Source organism: Equus quagga, chromosome 14, assembly GCF_021613505.1.
Source record: "Equus quagga isolate Etosha38 chromosome 14, UCLA_HA_Equagga_1.0, whole genome shotgun sequence".
Classification (NCBI taxonomy): Eukaryota; Metazoa; Chordata; class Mammalia; order Perissodactyla; family Equidae; genus Equus; species Equus quagga.
The window spans coordinates 29,926,616-29,948,231 of NC_060280.1; positions in this window are offsets into that span (position 1 = coordinate 29,926,616).

Here is a 21,616-nt window from a genome sequence, read left to right on the forward strand (position 1 = left end):
GAGAAGATGGTTGGCCCAGATTGCCTCTGGTCCTCACTCCTCCTCATGGAGGTTAAGAGTGAAGGAATGTGGTACCTGCGTTTGCAAACATGGATGGAGGGGATAGAAGCAATTCTTGGAACAAAGGTGCTTGGCGGACAATCTGCTCAGTGTCTCTGGACTAATCAGTGCACAAACACGTCTTTTGTATGGTCATAATGAGGTTTGTTTGTAACATCATGGACTTTACTTGTTTCACTAAACATGATTTCACATGTATAGCAACGGCAAGGTTCACACAGTTATGGACTCATGTGACCTTTTGTGATTGCTTTTCTTCCCTTGGTGCATTGGTCAGCTATTGTGTAATAATGCTGCGTAATGAGCAACTCAAAATCTTGGTGGCTTATAAACAATATTTCTTCTTTGTGCTCAGGGTCTGCAGGTGGGCTGGAGTGGCAGAGAAGGCTCTGCTTCAGTCTGTGTTTTCATGGCTCAGGTCTGCTCCACATGTGTCTCATTCTGAAACCAGTGGCTACCCAGGGCATGCTTTCTCATGGTGGGTGGAAGGAACTCAAGAGGGGTGAGTGGAAACACATGGTCCTTCTTAAGGCCTCGGCTCCGAGCAGTCACACAGTCTCTTCTGCCCACGTTCCACTAGCCAAAGTGTGTCACAAGACCAAGCCCAATCTCAATAGAGAAAGGCAGTACACTCTGCCCTCAGTGGACCATGGCAATGGTAGAAGGAAGAATCGAGAGCAAATGGTACAGCCTACGACACTATCTTCAACTGTAAACATCAAAATTCGTGGATGGTCATTTGGTCTCATGGGTGCTGTCCTCCACTGCTATGACTTAACTCTTCCTCCCTCCTGACTCCAGACCCGCGTTTCCAGCTTCCTTCTGGATGGTCCACAGGCCTCTCAAACTTACCATGTCCAAAACTGAACTCACTGCGTCCTCCCCAAAGCCCCTCCTCCTCCTGCATTCTCCATCTCTGCGACAAGCCCTAACGTCCACCTGGTCACCCAGGCCAGAGCCTGCGGTCATCCTAGACGTCACTCTCCAAAGCCAGTCAGTCATGGAGACTCAGAGACGGGAATTCGAGAACTCCTGGGATTCCCGTGCTTCCAACACTGGAGTTTCTGTCTCTCAAACATCTAAACGTCTTTCCGACCTCTCCCCTACCCTGCGGCTCCCATAATCACCTCCCCAGGCTGGGCCCCATCATCTCAGCCTCCTCACCACTCCCCCTACTTCTTCTCTTGCCCCCTCCAGCCCACCTCCCCCTCCTTCTAACTCAGAGCTGACCACACCAGCCCGTTGAGGACAACTCTTCAGCGGCTCCTCATTTCTGGGCCCCCAGCAGCACATGCTGGACCCTCTATGGAGATGCCTCTTTCCTCGGCCAGCCTGGACCACCCAGCTCCAGTTTCTCCTCCTCTAGAGAGACTCCCTCATTCTCTGAGGGAGGTCTGCCACCCGTGAAAGGAGAGAGGGAAGGAGGAATTAGGTGGGAAGATCGTCAGACTGTGGTGCGGCTCTGCGGGTCTCGCCAGCACAGGGGGCACCCGAGGGCACAGACTGCCTCTTAGAGGAGACACTACAGGGAAGAAATGGCCCAACCCTCGTTCTCCCACTGCGCTGTCACTGACTAGACCTGCCAGGGGGGACGTGACCTTGTTCCCAAAGGGGCTGCAGCTGGAGGCTGTTGCTAAGCACACTCCTGGCTGCGAGCTCCCTCTAGAAAGGAGATCTGAGCCGCAGGCCTCCAGGGCCTGATCGAGGCCTAAAGGGGGAAGGACTTAGAGAGAAGCTCTAGGCCAGCAACTGGCACCTTTTTCACAGGAGAAAACGGAGACTTGGTGAGGGGAAGTGATCTGCCCAAAGTAACCCAGCTGGCAGACCAGTGTGCAAACCCAGGTCGTTCTGACCCCACATCTGTGCCCTTCATCTCACTGCCACTTCAAAGTCTCCTCCAGACAGAGGATGGTAGGCAGAGTGGGGAGACGTGACTTCAGGCCGGATGCTCAGCTCGCAGCCGGGCTCCCACAGGCCCCTGCGCTTCCCTCTGCCCACACCCTTACCAGCCGCTTCTGTGTACGTCAGCTCATGTGTCTACTCCCACCAGGCCACACCCCAGCACCTGGCCCAGGGCCTGCTACATCATGGTACACATGACAGTGGGCATTGTTGCCCCCTGTTCTACTGCCCTCTCTGGGCAGCCCAACCCTCCTGGGCAGGGAGAGCATCCTTCACTCATTCATTGGTTCCTTCCTTTCTTCATTCCTTAAATAAATGTATATCGAGTGATGACTCTGTGCTCAGCATTGTTCTGATGCTGGGGATGCACCAGGGAAAATCCCTGCCTTCATGAAATTTGCTCTCTAGTAGAGGGAGGTAGACAATAAACAAACAAATAAAAGAATGTATATTAGATGAGATCCATGCTATGGAGAAAAGAAAGAGCAGCTTAGACAGAGGAGAGTGGGGAGTGTCAACAAGGGAGTCATCATTTTGAATAGTGTAGTCAAGGAAGGTGGCATTTGAGTAAAAACCTGAAGCAGATGACAGGTGCAAGGGCCCTGAGGTGGGTGTACCTGGCATGTTTAAGCCAGGAGGCCACTGTGGCTGGAATGGAGGCAGTAATGGGATGGGAGGAGGTAAAAGCTGGTCTACAAGGTCACAGACATCAGATCATGGAGGGCCTAGAGCCCACAGCCAAGAATTAGACTTTTACTCCCATCAAAATGGGAAGGCGCTGCAGAGTTCTAAGCAGAGGGGGGGATCATCATTTGCCTTATGAGTTAAATAGGCCGGGGGGGATGGGGAGAAGCAGGGAGAGCAGAAAGCAGCAGTCAGACAGGAGGTGAGGGTGGCGCAGCTCAGGGCGACAGCAGGGGTGGTGGAGAAGGAATCAGATTCTGGGATGCCTTTGGGAGGTAGAGCCCCAGCATTCTCAGATGAACTGAATGGAGATTGTAAGAGAAAGAGGGGAGGCAAGGACGACCCCAAGTTTTTGGCCTGAGCACCTAGAAGGATGGCGTTACCAGGATCTGACACCAGGGAGATGACAGGAGGAGTAGGTTTGGGGGCAGATCAGAATTCGGGTTTGGACGTGCTAATCTTGCGGTGTCTCTTAGACATCCAGGCGGAGCTGTCAGGCACACAGTTGATGTACTAGTCTGGAGTCTGGGAGAGGTCCAGAGCCCTGGGAGCTGCGGGCCCGGAGGAGGCGTTGGAAGCCTTGCGACTCAATGAGATTGACGAGGAAATGGTGGCTGCTGGAGATGAGCAGAGCACAGACTGAGCTCGGGGGCTCCTGCATCCGAGGAAGAGTGGGAAAAGCAGCAGAGGCAGAGAAGGAGCGTCTGGGGAGGCAGGAGGAGCCCCAGGGGGTGTGGGGTCCTGGAAGTCAAGGGAGGAAAGTGCCCCCCAAGGAGGAGTGGCTTGCTGCTGGGCAAGTGAAGGGGGCTGGAATCAACCCCTGGGGTTAGCACCAGGGAGGTCACGGTGACCTTGGAAAGAACAGCCCCGGCAGAGTGATGGAGGCGAAACACTGGTTAGAGCAGGTACAAGACAGAGTAGCAGGAAGGAACTGGATACATAGACCATGTTCTGAGGAGTTTCGAGGTAAAAGAAAGGACAGAAAAGGGAGGCAGAGAAAAACAGAGGGTAGAAGTGTGCATGCTGACGGGAACAATGGAGATGCGAGAGAACTGAAGGAGCAGGTGGGGCCGGTTGCCGAGCACCGTCCTGAGCAGGTGAGGGTGGGGTCTAGCACGCAGGAGGAGGGCTGGCTCGAGCTGGGAGCGAGGACAGTTTGACCCACAGGAGCAGGAGAGGAGGCTGACCACTGGTGTGCAGGCGCAGGCGGGTCGGTGATGCTGAGGTGGGAGCCGGCGGGGATCTTTTCCATCTTCTATTTTCGTTGAATCAGGAGGCAAGACCATCAGCTGGGACGAGGGTGGGGAGGGGGTCTTGGAGACGAGAGGGCAGAGGAGAAGCCGTGCACAGTTGCCTAGGAGGGCAGGAGGGGGGACCTGACACAGCTGCGCAGAAAACTGCAGGCACCTGGGGATGGAGGACGCGGATCAAGCCACAGGCAGCCTGGAGGGTCCCCCCCAGGCCCTTCCCCGGAGCACGGTTAGCTTCCATTCAGGTTAGCGGGCCAGGCAAGGCCATGTGGATGGGCAACTCCGAGACTCAGTACACACGCTGCAGACCGGGGTCTGGGAGAAGGACCAGCCTAGGGAGGCCAAACTTCCAGGACTGGATGTACACGTTGAGGCAAAGCCACCCCCTCCCTGGTCCGTTTTCAAACAGTGTGGGTGTGGAGGGGGCGCTTAGCAGCACCCCTTTGGGGTGGTCTTACAATACCCCTATGCCCAGGACCCTAATGTGACCATCAGGCAGATGCTGCGGCCATCATGTCATCAGGAACCGGAACCCCGTCTCCCTGACAAGAGCTGTGTTGGGCTGCCCTGTCTGTTTCATCATCCTTGTACTTTTATGGCCGTGTTTCGGCAGAAGCTGCTTTTCCTAGATTACTTAACATCTGTTCGCTTGCTTCTAAGATGAAACCAGACACGTTCGACTCTGGTGTTTTCTTTTTCTCTGCGTCAGTCGTCGGTAAAGGCTGGCTGTCAGGGGCCCTGCCTGGTGTCTCCCACTCTGACCCCAGGGCACTGGATCCTTTCCTGCCTCCCGCTCCTGGCCTGGCTCCTGAGGACTCCTCGGCCCCCAGAGCCCCATTGCTGAGCTCCTGGGGTACTGGTCTTCAGATTTGGGGTGGCACATTCTGAGCCTTGGGGTGTTATGACCAGCTGGCCAGGCCTGTCCAGGGATGTCCCTCTGCTTACTTCCCAGCCAGCCCCAGCTCCCTTCTCTTCCCACCCCCAGGTCCCAGCAAAGCACCAGGAGGCCCTGTGCTGGCTCCGGGGCCGGAACCATCGCCTTCCACAGGCTGGGCAGAAGGAGCTCCCATGTGCAAACTCTTCTGATGTACGGCAGGTGCTGTGCTCGGCACAGGTGGCCAGCCCCTCTGCTAGTTCCCCATGATCTGTGCCCTCCTTCTTTCATATAATAGCACTCCTTACTTTTACCTGGGCTCATGGCCCCTTGGAATGAAAATTACATTTCACAGACTCTCTCGCAGCTATCTGGGCCCTGGGACTGAAGTTACAACCAGTGGAATGTAAGCAGAATTGCTGTGTACGACTTCGTGGAAGTGCCCTTAAATGGAGGCGCATGTACTTGTTTGGTCCTTCTTCTATCTGCTGCCTGGAATTTGGATGTGATGGCTGGGGCTCTAGCTGCCACCTTGGTCTTTGAAGACAAGGGCTACACCCTAGGGATGGAGGAGCCGTGAGCTGGAAGGAGCCTGAAGACTCAAAGCAGAGTCCCACTCCACCCTGGACCGTCTAGTTCCAGACTTCGACCTTGGAGAGAAACAAGCTCTCTCATTTAAGCCAGAACAATTCTGGGGTTCTGTTACTCACAGTTAGACCTAATCCTATGATGATGCCACTCTCTTCCTGAGTTCTCTCCTTTGCATCCTCACGGCAGCACTGTCCAGTGGATGCCACTCACCTCATTTCAGAGCAGAGGAAAGGAGGCTGTGCAAGTGAAGTGGGCTCAAGCCCGGGTCACTCCGCCTCCTGGGCCTGCTTCTCTCCACTGCCCTTGAGGCCACACCCAGGCTGACCTGCCTGTGCACACGGGCCTGGAGTGACTAACACCGGCTCATCTTCCCGGGAGGCCTCATCTAGGGCCCAGAAGCATCTGAGCAGGAGGAACCACTGCAGGTCTGTTGCAGGGTGACAACTGCCCCGGTTTGCCCCGGAAGTGCCACATGCCTCAGTCCTGAGCAAACCTGGATAGGTGGTCACGCTAGAGCTGCAGTCCAGCCAGGACCCATCGCTGCCCCGTGGGCGCCCAGACCCTGAGCCACCACAACCTGCCAACATCCAGGCCTTCATTCCCTCCCCGTGCCCGGAGCCCTGGCAGCCTCCAGAGCTGGGGCCTTGGCTGTGGGCCTCTAGGGTCTGCTTGGGGGCCGGGGCAGGGGTCAGTGCTGGCAAGAAGGAACAGCCCAAATTACATCTTGACTTGACCTTGAGCTGGCCTCAGAAGACAGCAGCCCCCACACCCGTCTGGTCCTGACTCCTCCTTCTCCCCTGCCTCTGCCCGTCCTGTGACCCCCAGCAAAGCACAGAGTCCCAGTCTGCTGGGGGCTGAGGCAGTTGGGCTGACCTGAGGGTGCCCCCCGATCCCTGCCTCCATCCAGGCCCCCATCAAGCGTGGCTGAGCCCCAACTCCATATATATATAGCATGAGGGACTCTTCACCCAGAAGGGCTTGGGTCAAATCCTGGCTCTCCTCCCGCTACCCGTGTGACCTCGGCCAGGAGATTTCGCCTTTTGAGCCTCAGTTTTCTCATCTGTAAAACAAGGACAGTAGTAATTACCTCCCAAGGCTATAGGAGAGATTAATGAGATCATGCACTGTGAGGCTTGGCCCAGGGCCTGGCACACAGTTAACACTCAGTAAGGGTTGTCCTTGTTTCTGTTACTATACTGTCACTCCTCTATGCCAGGCAGCCCTTGTGGTGGACACCAGGGAGCCAGGGATAGTGATAAACCAGAAGCCAACCAGGGACTCCTTAAGGAACTCATAGTCTAATGGGGAAATGTGACACAAGACAATTTTTAAAATAAAATGATTGTTCTGGTGGAGGAGTGAACAAGGTGTGGTGGGAGCACCAACGGGGAGGAGCATTTTAATATGCTCCATGGGGCAATCAGGGAGGTCATCCTGGAGGAGGCAGCACTTGAATGAAGGCTGGCAGAGGAGCGGATTTTTGCCAGGCAGATCCAGGGGATGAGGGAGCCTCTTGCAACTCTCTAAGTCTAGGGTTCTCAAGTCATGTGATGGGGGTGGGGTGGGAAAGAGGTTCCTCCTGCTGCCTGGCATGTCAGCAAGGGTTCCAGAAGCTGCAGACAAGAGGATCCAAGCATCCCACATCCTAAATGGAGTGTCAGACCACACTGCAGGACCAGCAGAGGGCATGCTCCCAGACCCCTCCAGTCCCGCCAGTCTGCCCATTGCCCACCAGGGTCAGAAGGGGTTTTTTGGAGAAAGTCGTCATTCTGCTCTGCTTCCCCTTCCTCCTTTAAGCCGGGTGAGGACAGCTTCAAGACAACTGTTCGGAGAGCTGGACGTGTGTGCCTAGACTTTGGGGACATGGGCACCATAATTGTTCTCACACGTTGCAGAGTCTAACAGTGAGGGGCTGCGAGTCAGGGCAGAATGGGGAGGGCCAGGGCTCCACTGGGAATGGCTTGCTGCCGGTAGACCAGATGGGGGCCTGCCTGCCTACACCGGTGTTCTGAGGGCCACTTGGGGGGAGATGAGGACACCCCAGCAGAGGGGAATCTACTGCAAATGCATGAAGAAGTTGCAAACCAGAGGAAGCCCCACTTCTGTCAGCGGAAACCGAGGCAAGCAATCCCCGAAGGAGGGGTTCCCTGAAACAGCTCAGGAGCACCCCACAAGCTAAGGAGTCAACCCTGGACATCTACTATAGCCAGAGGGTCCCTGGGCCAGGTCACTCCTGTGTCAGGCAAGGAGGGCTTTCCCTGCTCTCTCCCCCACTCTGCACGCCACCCCAGAGGGGCCACAAGCAGCAGCCAGAGATGGTGAGGGAGGGAGAGCAAGGAGGTCGTCAGCGCTCGCTCCAGGTTTCCGGTTTCTGAGGGCAAGCCCAGCCTCAAAGAAGGGTCTCACTCTAGAGTGGAGAGATTTGGGAGTTTTAATATTAACTTTGAACGGTGTTTTTAAAAATTGAATGTGTGGGCGATTTCCAACATACACGATGTTAGAGAGACTAGTATGAAGAACCCCATGTACCTGCCTGTTGTTTACCTTCAACAACAATCAGGTCACGCCAGTCTTGTTTCATCTGTGCCCCCACCCACTCCCTCCATGTAATTTTTGAATCAAATCTGAGAAAGAACAGAACAGCTTCCTGCTTGCCTCTGAAAAATTAAAGATAAAAAGCCAGCAGGCTCTGTTTGATTAGGGCGCTAAGTTTAGGGCGTAAACCTGAGATCAAAGCAGGCAAGGCCCGCTGAGTCGTTCCACTAAAGGAGGCGTCCATACCTGCTTCTCCCATCATTGTGTTCTCACTCAGCCCAGTGCCGGGTGCACAGTAGGTGCTAGTTAATCCTTCTGGGGCCTCTCCTCCACCTCCTCCTCCGCTGCCATCCCAGCCGGCAGCTCTTCCCCTGTTGGGCATCAGCTGGAGCTGACACCCAGCTCTCCACCCAGGTCTTGCCCACAGCACGCCCACCCCGGGCATCTGCTAGAGGCAGGATTACTGCACAGAACACAGGAGATGATGAGGTCAAGTGCCCAGCTCAGTGCTCTACAATGGCAGATGGCCGTTACAATAAAAGCAGTGGTGAAGAGACACCCAGAGAAAAGTTTGGAGCAGGAGGGTGACATGGGCAGACATTTTGGGGACTTCCCTGTGTGGAAGGGGGAACAGAAGGGGTGAGAACAGAGGCAGCAGGACAGTGAGGAGACAGGTACCAAAACCTGGGGAGAACGGATGAAGCTTTGACCCATCTGGGAAGGGAGCAATGGGGGATGCGGAAGACGGGGAATCTGGGAAAACAGAGGCACAGCTCAGCTGCTGGAGGCCCAGCCCCTCCCGCCTTTGAGCTCGGGGTCCTGAATGTTCCGGATGAAGCTTTGTAAGGGTCCTTCCTAGGACCAACTATCTGTGTAAGATGAAAATGCAGGGCTCCATGTCCAAAACTCATTAAGAATTTCAAGATGGTAACACCAGAGCATTAAACCAAGAGCAGAGTTCTTTGCTTGGGGCTACCAGATGTAGAAGGAAAAAAAAATAGGACACTCAGTTAAAGTTGAACTTCAGGTAAACAACGAATAATTTTTTAGTAGAAATGTGTCTGGTGCAATATTTGCAATAAAAGTATTTTGATGTTTATCTGAAACTCAACTTTAACCGGGAGTCCTGTATTTTAGCTGGTGACCCTCCCAGGTGGGTCCTGCGGTCTCCTCCGTGACCTGGGGCTCCTGGGAGAAGGCTTCTCAAGCTTCAGCCCACATCAGAAGCACCTGCAGGGCTTAAGACACAGATTGCTGGGCCCCAGCCTCAAAGTTTCTGATTCACAGGTCTTGGGTGGAGCCCAAGAATTTTCAGTTCTCACACGTTCCATGGTGATGCTGATGCTGTCCGTCCCGGGGCCACATTCTGGCACCCACGGTCCAAGGGGTTCATTACCCTGGTGAAGCCGGTCAGTGAGACACAGACACATGCAGTGACCCAACATGGCCACCAGAGGGCAGAAGCGACCACTAGTCAGGCCCGAGGTCCCGCCCACAGTCTTGAAACATCTTATACTTTTACTCAGCATTGCTCTGTGCCTGACAGTGTCCCCGGCCCTGGCCACGACAAAAACATGGGTCAGGCTCATTACCTGCCCTTGAGAAGCTCAGAGTCTGGAGAGGGAGACGGAAGTGTTAACTGGCAATTACAGTTGGTGCTGAGGCGGAGGGAAACACGGAGTGGGATGGGGTGGTGAGGCTGTAGGAGCCCAGAGGAGGGTGGGGGTAGTCAGGCAGGCTTCCCGGAGGAGTGCGTCACCTGAACCACCAGGAGGAGGCACCCAGATGGGGAGAAGAGCAGGGAGGGCATTCTGACCACTGGAACCCACAAGTGCAGAGCACACAGGCTGGCAAGTGTCAGGTGTGCTCAAGGAGTCGGGCAGCATGAGTACCTGCTGGGGCTGACAGGGGCGTGGCTGGATCTGAGGGTCTCAGGGAGCCCCAGGTGGGTTTTAACTGGATGGTGTGTTAGATTGATCCCCCAGCAACGGCATGAGGAGGAGAGACCAGAGGCAGGTAAGCTAGTGAGGAGGCTGGGGCAATGTTCAAGAGACGAGGTGACCAGACAAAGCAAGGGTGGCAGCAATCTCTCATTCATCCACTCATCCACTCATCCATTCATTGCACACATTCATGAAACAACTTCTCCTAGCCAAGCCTGGGCTGGATTCTGGGACTTGGTGGTGATCAAGACAGTCAGTTCCTGGCCTTCTTGTACACCTTACATTCCAATGGGAAAGGCCACCATCCAACAGCCAATGGCACAGTGAATCAGCCAGTGATGGCTGTGGTCCCTAAGGGACCAGGACAAGAGATGATAAGGAAGCCAAATGACAGGGTATGGGCAGAGGTGGGGGGTGGGAGGCATCTCCCAGGAGAGCCCCTGACCTGGGCATCCTGACCCAGCGAGCACAGACGCCTCATTCAGCCAGACCCTGGCGCCCTCCCCACCGCAGCCCAGAACTGACAATATGGCCATTGAAGGCTGCTGCCACTGCACAAGGCCCAGCCTTTCCTGCCCCCACTCTCCCTCGGCCACACAATCCTGGCCTTCAGCAGGGAAGAAAGAGCACGATGCTATGCAGGTACCAGGGGCTGTGTCCACTCCTCGACCAGAGTCAGTCTGGCCCCCAGCTCCAGGTGAGCTCCAGGCAGGCACCTTCTTCAAATACCAGAGCTCCCCTTCTAAGCGTGTGAAGGGTCGGCCAGCTAGAAGCAGGGGGATGGAGGAGATGACCTTGAGCGCCAATGCTGTAGGGGTTGTCCTGGATGCTCAGGGTTCCTGGAGCACATCGCATCTGAGAACTCGCCTGGTGCATTCTAGCCTTGGGGCCTTTGCACATGTCTTTCCCTCTGCTTGGATGCTCTCCTCCACTCCAAGGCCTTCGCAGGGTTGGCTTCTGTTGTAGACAGAATGATGGCCCCCCAAGGAATGTCGACGTCCTAATTCCTGGATACGTCAACTTACATGGTAGAGGGGACTTTGCAGATGTGACTAAATTATGGATCTTGAGACACGGAAATTACCTGGTGGCCCAGTGTAATCACCAGGGTCCTTATAAGAGGGAGGCAGGAGTGGGGTTCAGAGTCGGAGAAAGAGATACGGTAACAGAAGCGGAGGTTAGAGAGAGGGGGAGATTTGAAGATGCTACGCAGCTGGTTTTGAAGATGGAGGAAGGGGCCACGAGTCAGGGAGTGCAGGCGGCCTCTGGAAACTGAAGAGGATGAAGAAGCAGATCACCCCTGGAGCCTCTGGAAGGAGCGCAGCCCTGCCCACCCCCTTAGTTTTCTGACGTCAGAACTGTAAGAGTAAACTTATATTGTTTTTTTTTTGTTTTTTGCTTTTTTTAAAGATTTTATTTTTTCCTTTTTCTCCCCAAAGCCCCCGGTACATAGTTGTGTATTCTTCGTTGTGGGTCCTTCTAGTTGTGGCATGTGGGACGCTGCCTCAGCATGGCCTGATGAGCAGTGCCATGTTGGCGCCCAGGATTCGGACTAACGAAGCACTGGGCCGCCTGCAGCGGAGCACGCGAACTGAACCACTCGGCCACGGGGCCAGCCCCAACTTATATTGTTTTAATCCACTAAGTTGACAGCCATTTGTTCCGGCAGTGATGAGAAACAAGGGCAGCTTCTTATCACTCAGGCTCAGGCCAGGCTGCGTGAAGTGGTTGTCCCCCCTTCTCCACCACCTGTTTTCCTTTCTTCGTGGCCTTTATCATTATCGGACATTATCGTATCTATTTCTTCTTTATGGCCCGTCTCCCCTAGCCCACATGTGAGGCTCCTGGAGATCGAAGGCCTTGTCTTGCCCCCTCTTATGTTCCAACATCTAGAACAGTGCCTGGCATATAGCGGGTTCTCAATAAACATTTGTTGCATAAAGAAAGAATGAAGGAATAAACGAAGGACCTCACATGATCTCTCTCACGTGCACCCTGAGGGCAAGGGAAGGGAGGGGTTTGGCTGGCCAGGGAGGCCTGGAGGGGTCGGGGAGACGATCGTGTGCACGCCCGTGGGAGCTGGGGGGCATCTAACACACAACTTGGGCCCGCACTTTCCAGTTTACAGGACTTTCCATTTTCAAACTCAGCACCGTTTTTTTTCCTTTTGTCCCTCAGAACAACCTGGAAGACAGGCTGTTGAAAGGAACCACGGCTCTCACTTTGCAGACGGCACTGAGGCTCTGGAGGGTGACTTGAGAGTGGGGGGCCATCCAGGTGACAGGCAAGGACACAGGGGGATCTGGGAGTCACCTGAAACCTCGCCGGGACGAGGGTGAGGCAAGTGAGGCATCCAGCCCACGTGCAAATTAAAAGGGGCACCAAAACGTCAGTCATCAAGAGAAATAACATTTTCATGCAATCTTTTTAAAAATCAAAGCTAATGCAAAAAAAAAATCCTTGATAAAATATCAACATTTTTCTTTTTTTCAGGGAGATTAGCCCTGAGCTAACATCTGCCGCCAATCCTCCTCTTTTTGCTGAGGAAGACTGGCCCTAAGGTAACATCCGTGCCCATCTTCCTCTACTTTATATGTGGGACGCCTACCACAGCATGACTTTTGCCAAGTGGGGCCATGTCCGCACGTGGGATCCGAACCCCAGGCCAGCGAAGTGGAACGTGCGCACTTAACCGCTGCACTGGGCCGGCCCCTCAACATTTTAAATGAGCCCTTTTTTTCTCTTTTGGCTCAGGCTGCAATCCGGCTTGACCCAGTACTGCGTTATTGACCTTGTCCGGGTCTAAATATATGACGTGTGGGGCCCCTTCTTCACAAATCATTCAGAATTTCAAATGGTGACAGCAGCACATTTGACTACGTGTGGGGCCCCGGGAGGCTGTGCAGGTCATTCACCTGTGAAGTCGCCCTGATCCCGTCTTCATTTAACATTTTGATATTGTGTTCATCCTGGATTTTTTTGCATGGATTTTGGTTTTTAAAGATTACATGAAAATATTGCCACTCTGGATTGCTGTGGCTTTGGTGCTCCCACGAGTTGTGCGCCCCAGGAGAGTGCCTCACTTCCTGCCCCTCCCCCTTCTCTGCCCGGCAAGCTTCTTCCCAGCCCCAGGCAGCCTCCTCCAGGTCTTCCCTGCCCCATCCCTGTGTGGCTCAGGCGCTTTCAAGCCCCCTGCCTTCTCCCTTTTGTCATCCCCCGGAGCAACCTGTGTGAGCCCTGTCACTTAAGGACTGGGAGCGGATGTGGTTTGCTTCCGTGTTCCCAGCACCGGGCCTGACTTGACATAGCTGTTCAGGAAAAGTTGGTTTTGAGTGAAAATGGAGTGGCCCACCAGTGTTTGGAATTCTGTGTCAACACGATGCCTTCCAGTCAAGTCCTTCTGTCTCCAGGAGGTCCTTGGTAAAACCTCTCCGGGGTAACCCGTTAGCAAGAGGCCATCTCTGAAAATGCCCAGTGGCAGCAGAGGCAGCTCTGTGGGCATCTGCTTGTCCCCCACCCCGCCCCTGGGACACCATGCCAGCCCCAGCCCCACTCCAAGTGGCCGGGCAGACCTCTGGCAGGATGCGGCAAGGGCCGGTGCTCTGGGCATGGATGCAGGCAGAGTGGGCACGCTGTCGGGACTCTGATATCAAGGCAGCCTCATCTCCGGGCTGTTCTGCCCCTGCCCATGGCCTGTTGCTGAGCCGCTAACTGCACTAACCGTGCTGAGCTCTCTGTCTGGGCCACGCCCCCTGCTGGGTGCTCCTGGTCCCTCCTGGGACCAGGCCTTTGTGTCTAGGTTTGCATCTGAGACCCTTTCTGGCCCTCAGCCCCACCCTTGCCCATTTTCCAGGGCTGGGATTTTGTGTCAGGGAGGCTGCCCATGGATCCCTGAGCCTCAGCTTATGCTGATCCCTTTAGATCCCCAACTGTATCCTGCGACTCTGTAAGACCTGACTTCCTCTCTTCATCGCCCTAACACGGGGGCCTGGGCAGGGTTAACAAAGAATTGACTTGTAGACAGTGCTCAAGATTTGGGGAACTCTGAGTCCTGGGCATCGGGGAGCCAGCGTGGGCCTCCCAACGCCCTCAGGTATGGCCAGCTGGCTGCAGTGGACCGAACCCTGGACCCCAAGCAGGGTGCTCGTCTACAAATTGAGAATTCCAATGCCTACCTCGCAGCAGGGAGTTCACAGAGAGGGTGAGAGCTCCTGGCACCCAGTGGGCATCAATAAATGCTGGTTCCCTTTCTCCTGTGCCTGGTTTGGTGCCCAGATTGGTCAGCCATGCCCTTGGTGACCCCCTTACCGCTCTAGCCCCCAATCTCTGAGTTCTTTTTCACAACTCTCTGTCCCAGCTGAAGAGATGGGGAAACTGAGGCTCAGAGGGGCCAGGGACTTGCCGAAAGTCACATACAGAGTCAGAGGCTGAGCACAGACTGCCACCAGGACCTGACTCAGCCTGGTTCTGCAGGTGCCCGGCTCCTCTCCTCCAGTTTCCCCATCTGGGCTTGGGAATGCTGAGCCTGAGAGGGACAGCTGTGCGTGCAGCATCAGCTGTGGGCCCCTCCCCCATGTGCACAGGCACACGCACACAGTGCTGAGGGCTCTGGGCGCTTCCATGAAAGGCGTGCTTCCCTCCTGAGTCACAACAGACCCAGAATAGATAGCTTTGGGGCCTGGCTGGGCTGCAGTCCCAGAGCTCCAGCCTGCCCTGAGAGCTGGTCCCCCCCTCCCTGCTGGAACATCTGGGCAGTGGCCAGCACAGCTGCATCCCCTCAGCAGGGCCTGTCAGGATAGGCCCACGTTGCATCAGCTCAGCCTGTCTGTGCGCCGGCTCCCACCCGCCAGCCAATGGGGCCTGGCCGAGTGTACAGATCCCGGCTCTGGCCCACCCCACCCGCCACGGAACCACCACGCCGCAGCCGGTCCTCCCTCAGCATTCTCAGCGAGGGAGGAGGGGCACAGGGCTCCGTTGTTCCATTGCATCTCACATGGCCTTCCTCCCTCTGCCCCTGGCCCCACCAGTGGCCCTGCCAGCTCCGCCTCAATTCTCCTTCCTGGATGGGGCAGAGGTCCCTCCTCTGCCTGACGAGGTCTGTTTCTCCCCAGCCTCTGTTCTTTCCATGCTCTGGACCTGCTCTCGCCCACACCTTCCATCCCGTGCTGTCCACTACTCTCTTGTGCCATGACTCCCAAACCGTCCCCTCCAGCCTGGCCTTCTCTCCTGAGTGCCAGACTCACAGATGCAACAGCCTCCTGGATGTCTCCAGTCTACAGACAACAGAGCTTACCATCTTCCCGGAGTCTCCATCCCAGGAAGGGGGCCATTTGCCACCTGTTCACTTAGGCCGGATGCCCAGGTCTTGCTTCCTTCTCCTCCCGGGGCTCTGTGCTCAGCCCCTTGCCCGGCCCTCTCGGCCCTGCAGCTCCTGCCCCGGGCCAGGCACCAGCATCTTGCTCTGGGTTATTGTGACATTCCCCTGTCTGAGAACTTTAAAAACATCAACGTGGCCTTGTGGCCTTGTCGCCTCCAAGCTAAACTGCCTCCAGGAGGAAGCTCCAAGCTGCCCAGGCCCCCAGCTCCTTCGAGACCCCTCTTCTGCAGATTTACCCACACGCACTCCTGCCCCCTCGCATGGTGACCTTTGTCAGCACTCTTCCCTGCCCTGCCCTGCCCTGGCCGCTCCCCAGGAAGTCCTCAGGATCCAGTGCAATTTAGCCTGAGGCCTGAAGCCTGCAGGCCTGTGGTGGTGGGAAATACCCTGCCAGGCTAGAGGGGCTCCAGCCTAGCTTCCCAGCCTCCCCACAGCTGCTGTCTCTTTCCTATTCACTTTATTGATTTTCTTGAAACTGATTATAAAGGTAATGTATGCTATTGAAAAATTTCAGAGAAGCAGAGAGGAGACAACAGAGTAACTTGTATTTCCATCTCTAAAGATCAACAGTATTAATCCATTTGAGAGTATTTCCTTGTAGCCTTTTTCTATGAATATTATATCTATCTATCTATATATTTTTATGAATACACATTCATTGATTTAAAAAAAACAACAACCTCCAAACAGCAGAAATATTTTAAAAATTAAGTGGAAATCACCTAATAGCAAGCATTGACTTTTTGGTGAAATGTGAACATTCTTCCACGTACCTGTGCTTCTGCATAGAGAGTTTTCATAAACATGCTGTTTTACATTTTATCTTTTATCCACCAACCCATCGAGCTCTCTCTCTCTCTCTGCCTGAGCATGAAAACGGCATCCCCCCTTTATGATGCTGCCAGTGGTCCGTCCCTTCCTGACCTTGTTTGCAATCTTTGGCCCTTGCAAACAAGGCTGTAATGAACATCCTTGTACATGTATCTATGCTCGTATTTTCAAAAATCAATTTCTTAGGCTAAATTCCTAAAACTGGATTTTTTCCAAAAAGAACACAAAAATTTTAAAATTTAAGACATTTGTGAATAGGTGATGGATTCATACAGTCCAAAAGGTCATGAGGGATGGAAGATGTCTCACTCCTCCTCCTCTCCCTCCCAACCAGTTCTTCTCCTGCTTCTCCCCGACCTTGACACCCGGGCTCCAGGGATGGTCTGTGCCCGTATGAGCAAGGGCGGCATGCTGTCCACACGCCCCTTCACTGCTCTTCCTCTCTAAGAGCCAGTCAAAATCAGGACAGAAAGAGTTTCCTCACTTTGTGTGTTTCCCAGCTTCTTGGCATTCCCCCCCCAACGATGGACACTTTGTTTCCAATTTTTGCTATTACAAACAATGTTTCCGGGACCTATTCAGTAACATATCTTTAAAGCTCCGGGCAAACGGCCTTCTAGAAAGGGTGTGCCCATTTCTCCTCCTGCCAGCAGTGTGGACAAACACTTCTTCCTGTTTAAAATGAAATCCCTCAGATCCTTCCTGATCCTGCTCATATCCCCACGTTACAGATGAGGAAACTGAGGCACAGAGAGGGGCAGTGACTTTCCAAGGTCACTCAATGAGTGGCTGTGCCCAGGCTTCCTGACTCCCAGGCTGGGTTCGTCCCGCTTTGCCAGGCTGCCATCCTCTGCCTGTGCCTCCCCAGGGAAGTCCCCACTCCAGTCACAGCCCTTTGCTGTCCTCATGTGTATGTGCGCGGCCAGGTGTGAGTGGGACCGACAGGACGGTGCTCAGAGGACACAGCAGGATGGTCAGAGGTGGCTTCTTAAGGTCGGGTGGGGTTTGCCCAGGTGATGAAGAGATGAGCAGAGCGGGGCAGAGATCCTAACATCATTTAGAGTGCTCAAAGTGCTCTCCAATTCCGTGTCTCGTCTGTGCTTCTCATCATCCTCGAGATATCATTCATATTTACAGAGGGGGGAGCTACATCCTGGGCACGAAGCTAAAACGGGAGAGAGCCGGGACAGCATCCCAGGGCTCCTGACCCCCAGACCAGGGCTTCTTGCACTTTATAACCCTGGGGAGGCTGCACTGGGCTGAAGCAGATTAGGGCTGGAGGGGTGGGGGGGGGGGTCAGAGCTCAGGGGTCCCTTTTCTGAGTGTCAGAGACACTGAGACAGGAAGGGCCTCACTATTATTACAGCTGTCAGTGTCACCTGGGGGAGAGAAGAGCTGGGTGCTGGGTGAGGGGTGGGAGGAGAGGCAGTGGCACAAGAGGAAGGGCAAGGCAGTATTTAACAACCATCCTACCCTCAGCAGCCCTCCAGGCCTGGCCTTGCAGGTGGCTGGAGCCATTTCCACGGGCTGCCAAGAGAAAGTTGGGAGGGGGAGGCTGGGAGAAGAAAGGGAGCTCCCAGTCCACCCCTAAAAATTGTGCGCCCCACTCCAAGAAGCTGAACTTTCTTAAGAGCATCCTCCCTTGCTCGGGCCCTCAGAAGGCAGACAGTCTCCGCCCCGGGACACCAAGGACCTGCACTGACAAACTGGCCTGCCCCATGCAAGGCGCTGAGGGCAACGAAAGGGCTTGGACTTCCTCTCTGGGAGCCACAGGAGGGTCTTGAGCTGGTGCAATCAACAAGCCCGGGGCTGGGTCAGGGCCCCTGTCCCCGAGTTCTGCACCTGGCTCACTTCATTTCCCAGTGGGAACTATATCTTTGCCTTGTGCAGTTTGTGGCCCCCTACCTGAGGTAGACGCTCAAGAAAAGCCTGCAGGTTTGGAGGTGAAGATGGGCGGAATGTCAACTGGGCAGGGAGGGGGTGGCAAGGAGAAGTCACAGCCTCTCATTTTACACATGAAACTGAAGCCCAGACATGGAAGTGACTTCCTCAAGGCTTCGTAGCTAGTAAGGGGTGAAGAGATGAGGGTGGAATACCCGACTTCCGGGCTGTGCCTGCGTACAGGTACCCATCACGCGTGCGTGCCATGTGTGGGGCACGTGTGGTGTGTTGCTAGAGAGTTACACAGACATGTGTGGACGTGGCTTGCACGAAGGGGTAGCCGAGGGCGTGTGGACACGTGTGTCCGCAGTGTCGTGTGTCTCCCGGGCACTGGGACACGCGTGTGGGCGAGGGCACTGGAGTTCCTGAGTGACTTCCCTCGGCACCAGCAGGACTGCAGGGGGTGGGGTGGGGCGGGCCTGCACTGGGAGGAGAAGGGGAGGAGTCGGGAGCCCACCCACCCTCTGGCCCACCCTCCGGACAATGACAACGAGGACGATGACAACGACGTGGCAGTTGGCAGGACAGCCCTTTCCGTCAGAAGGCCAAGCTCCACACTCCAAGAGAGAGAATCAGAGATTGCAGAAGTTGCGTTTCCCTGACTCATGCTTCAGGCTGCGAGCACATTCTTGGCTCCTGGACAGTATCTCAAGGAAGACCGGCCTGTGGTGGCCCTGGCTCGCGGGGGAGAGGGCCAGCCACGAACCAGTTATCTGAGCCTTCCTGGGCCCCAGTTTTACCCCCCTGTGTAAAAAGGGGAAAAGGACTGCACTTCCTTCCAATTAACGCCTGTAACTAAAAGTGAGACACTGTTCAGGGCGCCCAGCACAGGGCCTGGCCACAGCAGAGTGTCCCCTAAATGTCACTTCCCTCTCCTCACTCCCCTTCTCAGGGACGAACAGACCTAATTCAAATCCCAGTTCTGATGGCAGCTTGCTGTGTGTGCCCTTGAGCACGCCACCTAGCCGCCCTGAGCCTCCCTTTCCTCATGCTTATAATGGGGACATTCTTACTTAACCTGAAAGTATTAAATATGATAATATGAATGTGGTGGGCACTTAAATAACGTGTGAGTTTTTGTCCTAGGAGTCAACAGGGTGAGGACTGAATGAGTCTAGCCACTGAGGCCAAAGAATGCTGTTTCTGCAATGCCGGGCAGACCCGGGCCTGCTACCTGGCTGCATCGGTTAGAAGATGGTTTAGGGGAAAGAGGGCTAGGGGTCCAGGGTGTGGGCTCTGGCCTAGCTTCACCTTTGACTTGCTGTGTGACCCTGGGCAAATTCCTGCCCCTCTCTGGGCCTCAGTTTTCTTCTCTGTAGAGTATGGGTGCAGTTGGACTATATGATATTCTTTTGTTTTTGTTTTTGTTTTTTTGCTTCTTTTTTGGGTTTTTTTTTTTTTTGAGGAAGATTAGCCCTGAGCTAACATCTGCTGCCAATCCTTCCCTTTTTTGCTGAGGAAGACTGGCCCTGAGCCCACATCCGTGCTCATCTTCCTCTGCTTTATATGTGGGATGCCTACCACAGCATGGCTTGCCAAGCGGTGCCATGTCCGCACCTGGAATCTGAACCAGTGAACCCTGGGCCACCGAAGCAGAACGTGTGCACGTAAGCGCTGCTCCACCGGGCTGGCCCCTAACTCCATGATTTTCCTGCTGCCCGCACCTCTTGGGACCTAGTGATTTCCAGCTGAGCCCCCTTGGGAGGCTGGGTGGGGGGCAGGAACAGCTCCTGCAAGAAGCCAAAGGCATTGGCGGAATGGGGACCCGAAATGCTGGGGAGTTTCTCTGCATTTCAGACTCTTTCCCCTCTCAGGAGTGCTTTTTTCAGGAAGTACAGCCAGGGAGTTGGGGGGAAGGGCCTTGGTCAGCAGGGCCAGGCTGGGCTCAGAGCTAAGAATAAAGTGGCAAAGGCTCTTAACATTTTTTGCTGATCTCGGAGATTTAAAGGAGCCGTTGCCTTCTTGCTTCAGGAAGGCTGAGCTGGGAGCCCAGTGGACTCAGGCGGCTGCCTCCATCACTCAGTGACCACGCTCACCCCCTGTCTCTTCTGGGCCTGCACTGTGGTGGGTGTGACTCAGAGTGAGAAGGGGAAGGACCTGCCCCTCCAAAGTCTCCAGTGACAACCCAGGGTGACGACGCAGAGATAACGCAGCTCCGCCCCACACAGGAGGCTTCTGACTCAGTCTGAGCTCCAGGAGTGGTCTGGCGAGGCTGGTAGAAGGTCTTCAGACCCAGGCCCCGCTCCAGGCCTCAGCTTCCCTGTCTGTAAAGGAGGGCAGTGGTCCTTTCTACTCTGACCTTCTAGGATTCTGGGTTTAGCTAACAGCATGAGCCTCAGTTTACCCTTCCCTCTCAGGATGATCACTGAGAATCATGGCACTCAGCTTCCCCCTAAAGTGTCGGTGAGGCCTCAGAGAGCTAAGAGATGGAAGACTGTGAAGGAAAGGAAAGCTGTGCGGGATTTGGACATCTGGACCTGCTGGAAACTAAGACGAACTTCTCCTTCATTCCACCGGCTCTGATGGACCCTTAGCTCACTGGCCAACTACCACCTGAGGGCCAAGCTGGGGTAGGGGTGGGGTCTGGCCTGTGACCTAGGCCGTTTCCTTGGACAGTAAAGACTTACCCTTAAAAGCAATCCACAGTTGAGGCAGGAGGACACCGACGCCCAGGACAGCCCCCCAGAGATGGACACCCCCTGAGGCAGAAAGACCTTGTTAGTGATCAGACCTGTCCTCAGAAAGAATGCAAGGCTGCCTAGGAGGGAGGGGCTGCCTCCCTGTTCTTGGCAGAGCCCGGGTGCTCGCCTTTCTGGGCACTGCGGAGAGGTCTTCCGCTTGGGGCTGCAGCCAGGAATCCATGACCTCTGAGAGGCCTTGCAGCCCTGGGTCATTAATACTTTTATTATAAGATTCTTTGACTCTGACATTTAACATTCTAAGATTCCTTAGGTGGATTCAAAGACTCCATTGGGCTTCGAGTAAGGTACCATATTCTATGATGATCACCTTAGGCGTCAAAGAATCTCTGATTTGGAGAGTCTGAAGCTCTTGGCGCCTAAGATTTCCCACAGCCCTTGTAGTCTGACTCGCAGCAGCACAGCCTAACCCAGACTGAGAAGTCGGTCACCACCACCAGGCTGCGGGGCAGAAGGGGCCCACCCCCCGCCCCTGCGGCCGGGGACCCAGCTGATTCACCCGCTGGCTGCTGGGATTCATTTGCTCCCCAAGACCCAGAGATTCACCTGGAAGAAAGAAGATACTCAGCACGGTCTGTTGACTGACTGAATGAATGAGTGAATGAAGTGTCTCTTGACTCTGTCCCTTCCTCTCCATACTGTGCCCATCCGTTATTTGTCATTTCACTATTAAAGAAAATCTGGGGGAGGGCAGGCGGGTCCTGAATAATCTGTCTTCCTGAGTTTTCTGCTAACGAGAACACACGCCCCTCAGAATGTACATCCCTGAAGGCGAGGACTTTGTCCTGTTCTCAGCTGTGACCTCAGCACCTGGAACAGAAAAGAATACCCCCACTGGGCTCAGAGCTCAAGAGGCTATCAGCTGTGGGAGGGCGAGGTGAGAGGAGTTGATAGTGAGACCTGGAGCCCGTGGGAGGGGACCAGACAGG